Below are 10,955 nucleotides of genomic sequence, written 5' to 3'. Positions count from 1 at the left end.
GACTGCTGAAAGTGCTTGCAACTTTCTGCAAAAGGAAGAGAGAAACCATTTATTTTCCAACCATAACACCAGCATGAGAAACCCAGCAGTAAGTGACTCTAAAATACAATGGACTTGTTTCACTCAGGCCTTCTCAAAAGGGTACTTAAAGCATGAGCTTGTGGGTGGCTGAAAGCTTATAGAATAATTGAAACATAAGGCACAGCTTAACTTCCACGGCCTCTGCATCCAGTACAGAATGTGTTGCCAATATCCTAATCCCATCCAGCCCCATCTACTTCTCCCCTTTTCCCCCAAATCCCTAGAACTTCTTCCCCCAGCCCTGGCATGGCTTCACAGATCCCAAATATCCACCACCGGGCAGTCTTGCCTTGAATTTTGCATGTCTGCCTCCATCAAGGGGGAGCAAGTACCAGGAGCAAAAGCAAGCAGGCTGTCTGCCTCCAGATCGCCAAGTCTGTGAATCTTCTGAAGCCCAGTCAAATGTTATGAAAGCCCAGGCCTATCTTTCCCTTTTGATTGACATATTTCACACTCCCCTCTCTCCCTCACATTGTCCCTGCAGAAGCAGCGATGACAGGCTGCTGTCACAATGAGATTCATAAAGGGAGTTGCATTAAATCATTCCTCAGATTCTCTCTGGCACAAAAGAAAAATAAAGTTTATGCATGAAATGGCCCCAACAAAATTTGATATAGGAGAAATACAAATGATGCAGAGAGAAAACAAAACCCAAGCTACGATTTTTTATTTTTATTTATTTATTTATTTATTTATTTTACTGCTGCTTTGTCTTCAAGAGTTAAGATAAAGAACAGATCAGCCAGTGAGATGCTGGCAGTGCTAGCAGGCAGGAAGAAACAGGTCTTGGTACATTGCTCATGACATTTCGAGACCAGAGTCTCAGTTTCATGCCAGAAATACAGAGCTCTCGGGTTCTGTAAGAGCAGGAGTGGTCAGCCACATGACAAACTTTTACATTTAATTTTGTGTGCTCACAAACAGATAGGGGCAGAGTGCCAGCACTTCTGAAAATTTGCAGAAAATTTCCTGGGAGGTACCTGTGTACTTTCTACCCATCATTTGCCATGGACTCACGGTGTTGTTTTCCGTCTCACATAATTTTGGGGGAGCTAATGGACAGATGGAGGCTGGGCAATAATGGCAGCCTTTGCTACTGGACAATGAAATATTTTTCTCTTGAGCACTATCACAGCGTGACAGGTAGAAGAAGAAAGGATATGAACTTACTGCTTCCATATGCTCCATCAGAGTGACCAGCTGCACTGCCGGCAGGAGGTCGCACAAGCCAGTGTTTCTGAGTTATAAAAGCAATGCAAGCTTCCATCATTTGCTTTCGTGCTGCATGGAGTTTCCAGAGCTATTCTGGAAATAAAAACCTGAATTTTAGGACTGGGAAAGGTTGAGAACACAGTTCTTGTTCAATGCAAATTGATCCCATGGTGGTCCTGGGACAGACAGTCCCATGCAGAGCACGAGTGGCAGCTCGTTGCACCTACGGGGCTGCTCAGCCTCTGCTCTTAAGCAATTACAGCCTGGCCACATACACTGCAGGACCAATTAGTAACATTTTTTTTTTTTTTGTAGCTTTCTGTCTCAGAATCACATTAATGTTACTTCTTAAAGCAAGCTTTTAAAATGCTGTGCTGGTATACATCTCAGACAGTGCTGTTCAAGTTTCCAGATTCTCTGCATTCAGAGGAGTAACGGAGAGCAGCGTTTAGTCCTCTCGTCATTGCTCCTTTTGTTACTCAGGAAGAGCTGCCTTCCCCTCATTTTGATGGCAATTAGACTTTTATTTCGGCATGCACCTGAAATACCATGCAGTTTTGTGCTCCAGTTTGGGATTATGATTATAGAGACTGCAAAGGGAAGGGACATGGGACACAAAAGATGTTTGCTCACACTGAAGGGTGACTGCGAATGGCTGTCAGGTAGGCTGCAATGTAACATTTTCCTATGACATTTACGGGGAAGAGGAGGAAGCGTCCATGCTGGTGTAGCTTTCATTGTAGGGCCAATGCCACATCTTTTAAAAAAGAGAATTACCGGCCTTCAGGTGCAATTACTTGGTTAGCTTATGTCTCGTGGAGATCTCAAAGCACCACAAACATTGGACAGTTTAGTTTCATGCACTCCTTTTGCAGTAGGGATCAGTGTCCTTGCGTGTCCTGACACGCAAGTCTGAATTGGAGCAAAAGTCACCCAAAGAGCTTGTGGCAGAGGTGGAAACAGGACAGGTGAGTCTTGGAAATCAGCACAAAACTCATCTCCTCCCAGCCCTAACCTTTTGCAAATACATGTACCTCTGGGAGCAGTAGTATGCAGGACAGTCCCTTCTCCCTCCATGTGCGGTCATCTGTATGGAAGTTCTGGAAGTTTATGTTTTTTATCTCACTTTGCTCAAGCAAGCTGTGACTGAAGTCAATCCAAGTTTTCCTCAGGACAAAACCAAAAACTTTGGTAAGGCCTGAAGTATGGGAGCTCACCTGCCCTGCAAGCTCTTTAATCACCACACAGCGAGTGCACAGCCTCTGTTCTTGCACTGAAGCATTTTGAAACTTGCTTTGCACAAGAGAGAGCAATGACACAAAGTGCACGGCCCAGGAGAATCATGCAGGATTGGAGCATCATCTATTTATACAAGTGCCCCTCCAGAAAGCGGGGTGTATTCGTAAGAACACAAATGTTTCTTTGTATTTTTCTCAAGTATTTTCTTCTCCTGAAAGGCACTTACTCTGGGACGGTTAACAAGGCAGATTAATTCATGTGGATCCTTGCAGCAATGCAGGGCTGTCACTGGTGGGGAGAGAGGTTTGATTATATTATTCCCTATTGTCAACACAGGCACTTTATAATAGATTTATGGCTAATAAAATCTTTTAGTAGTATGGGATCCTTGAGTTGCAATTTTCAACCTTTGGCCCTTGCTCAAATCACCAGCAGATGCAAGCATTAATGAAACCAAATAGCACGTGGATACTAAAAAGGCATATGGCTGGATACTCAATAAAGGCAGTAAAACACAGGAGAGGGATCTTTACAATCTGCTTTGACCTAATGGAATAATTCTTTCAATAATAAAATTACTCTTTACATGATACAGCACACCTCAGATCAGTGAATTCAGGATTTAGAAGTTTAGGGGTGGTGCTGTTCAATAGTACATTTTCTTTCATTTGAAAAATCTTATGTGAATTTACAAGTAGAAACCAATGAGGAAAAGACTGACTTATGAGTAAGAAAATAAGCAGGCACAAAATAACCAAAAGAGAGGGCTTTGTGGAAAGCTTCTTTCCTGAAACGATTTGTGTTCAGCTGGTGGCTCTGCCTGAAATGCAGACACCGTGATCTTACCAGAATGCACTTGGGATCTATCAAACCTTGCCTTCATTTCAAGCCAGAGATGCTTCAAACCCTAGACTGGTTACAACTTAACCTCCTTTTGGGTTCTCTACTGAAATATCCTCATCTACGGTGCCACCAATAATCTGTGACAGGGACCAGCAGAGTGAGGAAACTGCTCCTTAACCGAGCACATTCAGGAACGCAGCAGCCCCTTCCCTCCTGTCCCTGTCACACGTCAGGAAGCCCAGGCATAGGAGCCAGCAGTTCTGCTCAGCAGGGCTTTGAGATGCTCTGCAGAGCTCACTCAGTCCCTCCTTGCCCATAGCGTGGAAGCCAGTGGTTCTGCTCACCAGGGCTCTGATGCTCTGCAGAGCTCACTCAGTCCCTGCCTGCCCACAGCCTGGCACTGCTCTCAGCAGCATCAGCACGGAGAGCTGCAGGACAGCTGTCATGCAGCGCAGTGCTGGGGAGCAAAACGCTCCCAAATCACAATTTAGGGCATGTCTTTATGGACATCGGCTGAGCCCACGCCAGCGACTGCCAGCAGAAGTCAGAGCACGTGAGGTGGTTTCAGACTGGAGGCTGCCATCCGCATCCAGTGTACTGCAAGTGAATTTTGCTGCTAATTAAATCCTCTCTCCTGATTATTTATAGCCCTCTATTTACTGGCTCATTGATTTTAGAGGCCATGTTAGTTTTCTTTTTTACATGTCTGTCTGAATGGCTAGATTATAACGTATTACACAAAGAACAAGTGAATTGGTGTCAGAGTGATCTATTACACAGATGGTCTGTGAGCAAAGGGCCTCTGTCTTTGACTTTGGCATACTGAGAAGACAGGGAAAGATGCTGAGCCCAGTTAATTCGGTGCAAAATAAGACTGTCAACCCTATCAGTGGCTGTCTTGGGAAGTTTCGGACATTGGCTCCATGCAGTTTCTTCTGGTGCTGGCAGAAGTTTATAGAGAGGAGACAAGTGGGGAGGTGGAAACAGAAGTCATCTGTGAAAACCCAACAGTCATGGACTGTAAAGACAAGAAGTTATTTGCTGCCTGTAAGAAGAGAATTACGGGACATTAATTGAAATTAACAGGCAGCAGGCTTGAAAGCAAGTGGAAGCTGTTCTCATGAAACTACGACATGGAGCTCTGCCATGGGTTGCTATAGGATCTGGAGATTTGTACAGCTGCAGGCCTAGAGAAACTAATGGGAGAGGCCAGCCCCTGGAGAGGGCCTTAGCAGAGGGTCATGGTGGTTTAGGAAACCCCACAAGTAGCCATGGGAATGTTCATGGCAGGCAGCACTGCATGCTTTCCATCTCACACTTGGCTCTTGGCAGCTGCTGGTGGCCATTGGCAGGTGGAGGAGAGCCGGAGCCAGCCCAAACTGACCTTAGCTGAGTTAAAGCAAAAAATCCAATCAGAGGCTGAAAGCACATTTAACCTGGCCATCGGAGGTAGTTCATCGAGCAGCAATGCCCATGCTGCCACCACATGAGTGATGCTGAAACCCTCCCCGTGGGAGCAGAGATCAGGCAGTCGGCCCACAAACACATCATCTCCACTGTGCAAGAGGAAGAAAGTTGGCTTTGTAACTACCAAGACCTTGGGTGTAAAGGATTCAGATCCATTTCTCACGGTGTATTTGTGTGGCCCTCCAGCACCAGATCAAGCATTTCCAGCCGTCGCACCACCACGTAGCCAGGTACAACAGTTATCCTTGTTCGGGACCCAGCACACCGCTCTGCTGCAGTGCTGCTTCATGCAGGGAGCAGGGGATGCTTTGAAGGCAGGGACATAGCAGGACTGGGACTACACAAGAAATCAGGACCGGGACCATGAGCCCTTTACAGCCCCAGATACAGACAGGTAAAATCTTGTGCTGCTGCATGACTGGGAAGCCAAGTCCTATAATAATAACAATTAGTATACATTATATTAATATTATATTAATATTATATTACTATACATTATCATATATTTAGATATATATATTTAGATATATATTATATATATTTATACATATTTTATTATTAATATTATATTAATATTAATTATATAATATATATTTTAAATCATTTATAGCTTTATTTCTTTATTTTGTTCTGGGGAATTCAGAGTGCTGCGATGCCCACTGCTGTGTCAGCTTGGTCCTGACCTTTACACTTACAGTATACACAGGAAAAGAAAACAGGTTCTTTCCCTTTATTCCCTAGTTGTTCTGTGCTTAAAGGAAATAAACTTTTGTTTCAATAATCATAAACACAAAAGGTTCCCCAGAGGGCTGTTTAAGACTCCAAGCTAGTTAAAAAGAACATTTGCATGAATTAAAGAGCAACAACAAGTCACCACTGATCTAAGCCTAATGCTTAACTAGAGGCTGTAGGTGGGGAAAAGCAAGATCGGCATGAGGTAAGAAAGAAAACCAGGATGTTTCTTCTCCTTTACAGTGTGCCTCCCAGGCAGCAGCCAGGGGAGCAATACCTGTCCTTCACCGACTACATGGTCACTTTATGCCTGCCTGTATCAAGGCACAGAGGACAAGCAGCTTTGGTCTGCTGCAGGGTAGCGCAGGGATTAAGCAGGGAATACAGGCAACTTTCAATTTCCCATTGCAGGCTCCTCCATTGCAGAACCCGGATGAAACTCCTGACCCTGCATGAATTACACAGAAGGTATAAAAGCCTCCAAGTGTGCAAATCTGTGGCTCTTAAATACATAGACATATGCAATGATGCACACAAAATGCACTGGTTGCTCACGCCTAGGTTTCCTAGTGTTTCTTTGGTTTACATTAGACCTTATTTATAGATATCTGACCTCAACAATTACATGCATCTACATACGTGACCCATCTATACCTCATGGCTCAGACTGCACAAGGAGCCACTTTGGGCACCCGCTGCCACCCTGTCCCCTTCCCCACGGCCCCTGCCACGGACATGGCCATGTGTGTGAACACACCGGTACGCTACTGCATGCACCCCACGCAGCACAGCTGGGTGAATGAGGATACATTCCTGAAATCCTTCGTGAGCTCTTTATAAAGCCTGCCATGCAAAACAGACTTGAAATTGTGTCCTCTGCAGCTGGTGCTGGAGCCAGAGACCTTTGTTCTCCACTGCAGCTAGAGATCCAGGTTTTGTTTTCTTTAAATGATCACGTTCAGAGAAGTCAACATCCTCCAAATAACCCAAAAGAACCCATTTGAAAAGGGACTAAAGAACGCAGTCCTTTTTTTTTTTTTTTTTTATAAGGGAAAACTACTTGTTGAATGCATTCATACCATTACAACATGCCCAGCGTAACAAGATTTGACAAAATGATGCACAGCTTAAGGACTCCAGAAGATCAGACAGCAAACGCCTGCGTGCAGCACAGCTCTTGACTTTGAAGTGCTGTGTGGGAACGAAACTTCGTAAAATGTTGTGTTCAAGTCTGCAAAGCCTGGATGGGTTTGATCAATTATTCAACCACAGCCCAAAGTCCCCATTAATCTACATGAAAACAAGCCACATGCAGGGGAAGGCAGGGGGCTCGGGGAGCAGCACTGCAGGGTGAGTGCAGCACGAGGGGAGCAGGCTCAGCACCGGGCAGGTAAGTGTCTGCTCAGGCCGCAGGGCTCAGACACTGAGACCTTTGCTTGCTGCCTGCAGCATGGCTTGATTGATTTAATTGTGGTTGTGAGATGGCACCTACCTGTTTCTGTGACCAGCAAGTCCTTGCCTACTGGCTGTTACAGCAGGGACAAAATCCGCGCAATTAGAGGCTGAAGGGCTGGGCTGGCTTTAGGCTTTGCAATGCTGTGATTGTTACAGAAACCATTCCAAGAGCTAAAGATTTATTTTTGTAAATCCCTGCATCTCAAGGGTTTGAGATTATGCAGTGCAAGTGCCTGTCGTTCTGAGTAGCTGTTGGGCAATCACCCAGCCAGGGAATGAACCGTGCCATGCGATTAGGTGACCAGTCACACAGGGAGCCCATTCCACAAGCCTGAGCATTACTCAGCAGCTCCGCAGGAGACAGCTGAGAGCTGGGAACCCTTCACCACCTCCAGGAAGCAGCACAAGCCCAGAGGACAGCTCAGGCTGGCCACCCCAAAACCAGAGGCTCAGGCAGGGTGGTTGCAGGGGAGGCCAATGGCTTGGTGCTTGCTTAGCCCCATAGCACAAGAGCACTGGGGACTGTCCTCTAAGTACCTGACCCTCCAAGTCACACCAGGGTCTTGCAGAAGGGGATGAAGCTCCTTATTTATCAGGGGACATTTATAAGTCACCACTGGGGGGGTGGGATCTCCCCCAGTGTGAACTGAGGGGTCTCTAATAACCGGCTCCAGCAGCAGAAATGATGCTGCCAGCATCCTGGGATGAGCTTGCTGTGACCCAGCCATCCATCCCGTGTCCCCATACTGCTTAGTCCCCGTGCCCATCACTGCCACAGTGCTGCAGCTCGGAGCTTGTGGTTTGTGAGAGCATTTGTCCATGGCTGGTGGAAGCAGCTGCACAGCAGGAAAGCAGCCCAGGAGACGATGGCAGTGGCGAGAGAGTCCTTCGCTGCACAGCTGATGTCCTCCTCTGTGCCTTGCTGGCAACGCTCATCCAGCGAGAGACGGAGGCAGCAGTTTAATTTCATATCCCCTGGGGGGACTCCCACAATGAAAAGTCTGCAGAAGGAGGTAAACTCTCTGCTGCTGCCTTTCGCAAGTAAATATATATATTTTTTCCAAGCCCACAGTGCTGTATTTATCTGTGACTTTGGCAGCATTTTCTTAGAGACAGACCAGACCACTGTGGCTTGCAAGCTGAGACTCTGACCCAGGGAGCATCAACCCCCAGGGCACAGCTAATAGGAGCCATCCGCCCAGCATCTCCAAAACAAATCAAGCCAGCCCTGCACCAGATACATCTTCCTGCTTTTAGGAGGATTGAAGCTTGTCAGTCCTTGTACTCGCCTTTCTCACACCTTCCTGAAAAAAGCACATTAATGAGTAGCAGCCATCCCAGTTTTGACCAGCATTGTTTCTGCATGACATTGAGAGCTTCTCAGGTGTACCTCTCTCCCAGAACATCCTCTGGTAGCTGTTGATTAGGAGTCATGACAAGTTCTCCATCCCCTCTTTCACTCTGCATTGCTGGCACCATTTGCCACTCACCCAGCATCACTGCAGCATCCCTGCAGTTGTATTTTCTGCTTTATACCCAGAAAACTTCTTCTTGTACACCATAACACAGGCATGGCCTTTTGACTCATTGCCAAGCAGGAGAGAAAGCAGCTTTCAGATTCATGTTATTTTCCAGGATTTTAAACAATTACCTCTGCTATTCTCTCCATGCGTGTGCTCCAAGCGACTCTGATAACACAGCTCACGACAGATCTCCTGCTCCGGGGAGAGGTGCTGAGCCCCCCGATGCTGCCCTGCCATGCTCTGCTTCTGCACAGGAATTTATTACAGCCATGAGGAGCTTGGCAGAAAGGAAAAAGACTTTGTCATTTCACTATGGGAGGAAAATAGTCACACCGGTTCAGTCAAACAGTTTCTTGCTTGGCTAAAATCCACCTGAGCAGGACTTGAATGCTTTGTCTGACTTTTCCTGCAGTCCTCACGCTGCCAGACACCCGTGGTTGCTGTTTGAGCATGCAGCAAAGAGAAAGTAGCACACTGCAAAGCAAGGCTTGAGCATGCACTGGTGGCTGTTTTAAGCCCAGGGGCTGAAGCCTGGGTGCCATTGGCTTACCAGTGCAAAATAGCAGCACTCCATTAAACGTGCATTATTGCTTACCACAACAGAAGGGAATGCAAGGTTGTTTGCTGGCCTCTTCCAGCACTGCTGGCTAAGGCAGAAAGCTGCCTGCTGTTGATGGCCATGCAGGTGTTGTAACCTGACATCCATCAGTATCACCCTGCCAAGCTTTCAGGCCAGAAAATCAGCAGTCTGATATGTACCAGAGGAGCCCCAACCTTTCTCCTCTGTATCAGCACAGTGGATGAAGCACAGGATGAAAGCACACTTTCAAAACTGGCTGCCCACATACTGCTGGACAGATTCCTCCCTTGCAGGTCACTTGGAGAGGCTTCATTTTAGTGCAATCCCACTGGGCCACCAGTCTCATACCCATCCAAATTTTGATGGCTGGCCTCTTGTGGCTAGGGAAGGATACTGGCTTGAGCTCCAGCTATGCCTAAGAGCAGTGCTGGTATAAAATGTGAGCTCAGAGCAAAAGAATTCCACCAATGAACCAGATTTGGTTGCCAGGACTGGTAGATGACCAGCATTTCAACAAGGAGGCTTGGGCAGGAAGAGATGAGGACCCTGTCAGGTGTAGTTGCTAATTAACCTGGGAAGTAGCTCAATTATTTCTCTTTGAGGTAAGCACTGAAACACCTGGGATTACAACCTTTTCCTACCTACAAAAGAAAACTCATGCTGACAGTTCTTATATTTCCAAACTCTTGTTTGATCCTTTACAAGGTACAGGAAGGCAGAAAGCCCCAGCATCCTGGGCATCTGATCAATACACCTAAACCCCACTTCCACTTTGATCTCACACCAGGTCCTGATCAGTTTTTGAAATGTAAATAGTGCTTTTGAACACTTAAATCTCCCCTTAAAGCCAAATCACAGGGGGAGACTCAGCTGTTCAAAGAGCAAAAAGCAACTAAGCTTATCCTAAACCTGGTGGTAACAAGCCAGTAACAGGGTGTTAACCTGCCCACCTCTCCCCATCACCCAACCCCTTCCAGAGAGCCTAACTAGTGGTATGGGCAGGCCAGAAAGGCCAGACCTTGATAAGCTTTGTCTAACTCCAAAAATACACTAATTTACTCTTTGGGCAATCACCAGTGCCTGAGATTTTTTATTTTTATTTTTCCCTTTTCTTAAAAGCAGCAGCATCACCTTTGGAGAGTGCTCGGTATTCAACAGAGCTCCTAGAAAAACAGGGACCTTTCATTCTTCCAACATTTGCTGAAAAGCTATTTAACCTCAGAGCTAAGCTACTAACACCCTTAACTAATCAGAGAAAGGAGAGGACATGTCTCTTGTCTCTAGTGGCCAGACAGCACTAAGGAGCCTGAACTTGGCTAAAGCTACTTAGCTAAAAGCCTGCAGCTTGTTCAGACTCCTGCTGGCCCCAAGGCATGGAGTGAGATGCACATCAGAGCAAAAAATCCCACCTGTGCTTTGGGGGTTTTCATCTGGCACCAATTTATCCCAGTCTCAGTTTGTACATCTGACACAGCCATCTAGATAGCTTTAGAGGTCAATATAGAGGAACACACAATACGTGAAAGCTGATCTCATCTTGATGCCATCAACCTCAGGAAAAAAAACACAACACCAACTTAATTATGGCTGAGAAGACCTATTCCTCATCATACAGAGTACCTAAATCAGCTCACATTTTGACAACGGGCAATGATGCATGGCCTGAGTGGAGAACAGTGCCTGTGTTTGCACATTAGTCTTGCTAGATTCCCAAGCTCTGCCGCAGACTTCCAGGTTTCCCTCACTTAGCTGTCTCCTTAGACAGAGCTCCATCCATCTCCATCTCCAGACACCCCTGCTCAGTGCAATGAAATATCAGCATT

Source organism: Aythya fuligula, chromosome 23 (assembly GCF_009819795.1).
Source record: "Aythya fuligula isolate bAytFul2 chromosome 23, bAytFul2.pri, whole genome shotgun sequence".
In the NCBI taxonomy this organism is placed as follows: Eukaryota; Metazoa; Chordata; class Aves; order Anseriformes; family Anatidae; genus Aythya; species Aythya fuligula.
Note: the sequence above shows the minus strand (reverse complement) of the source record.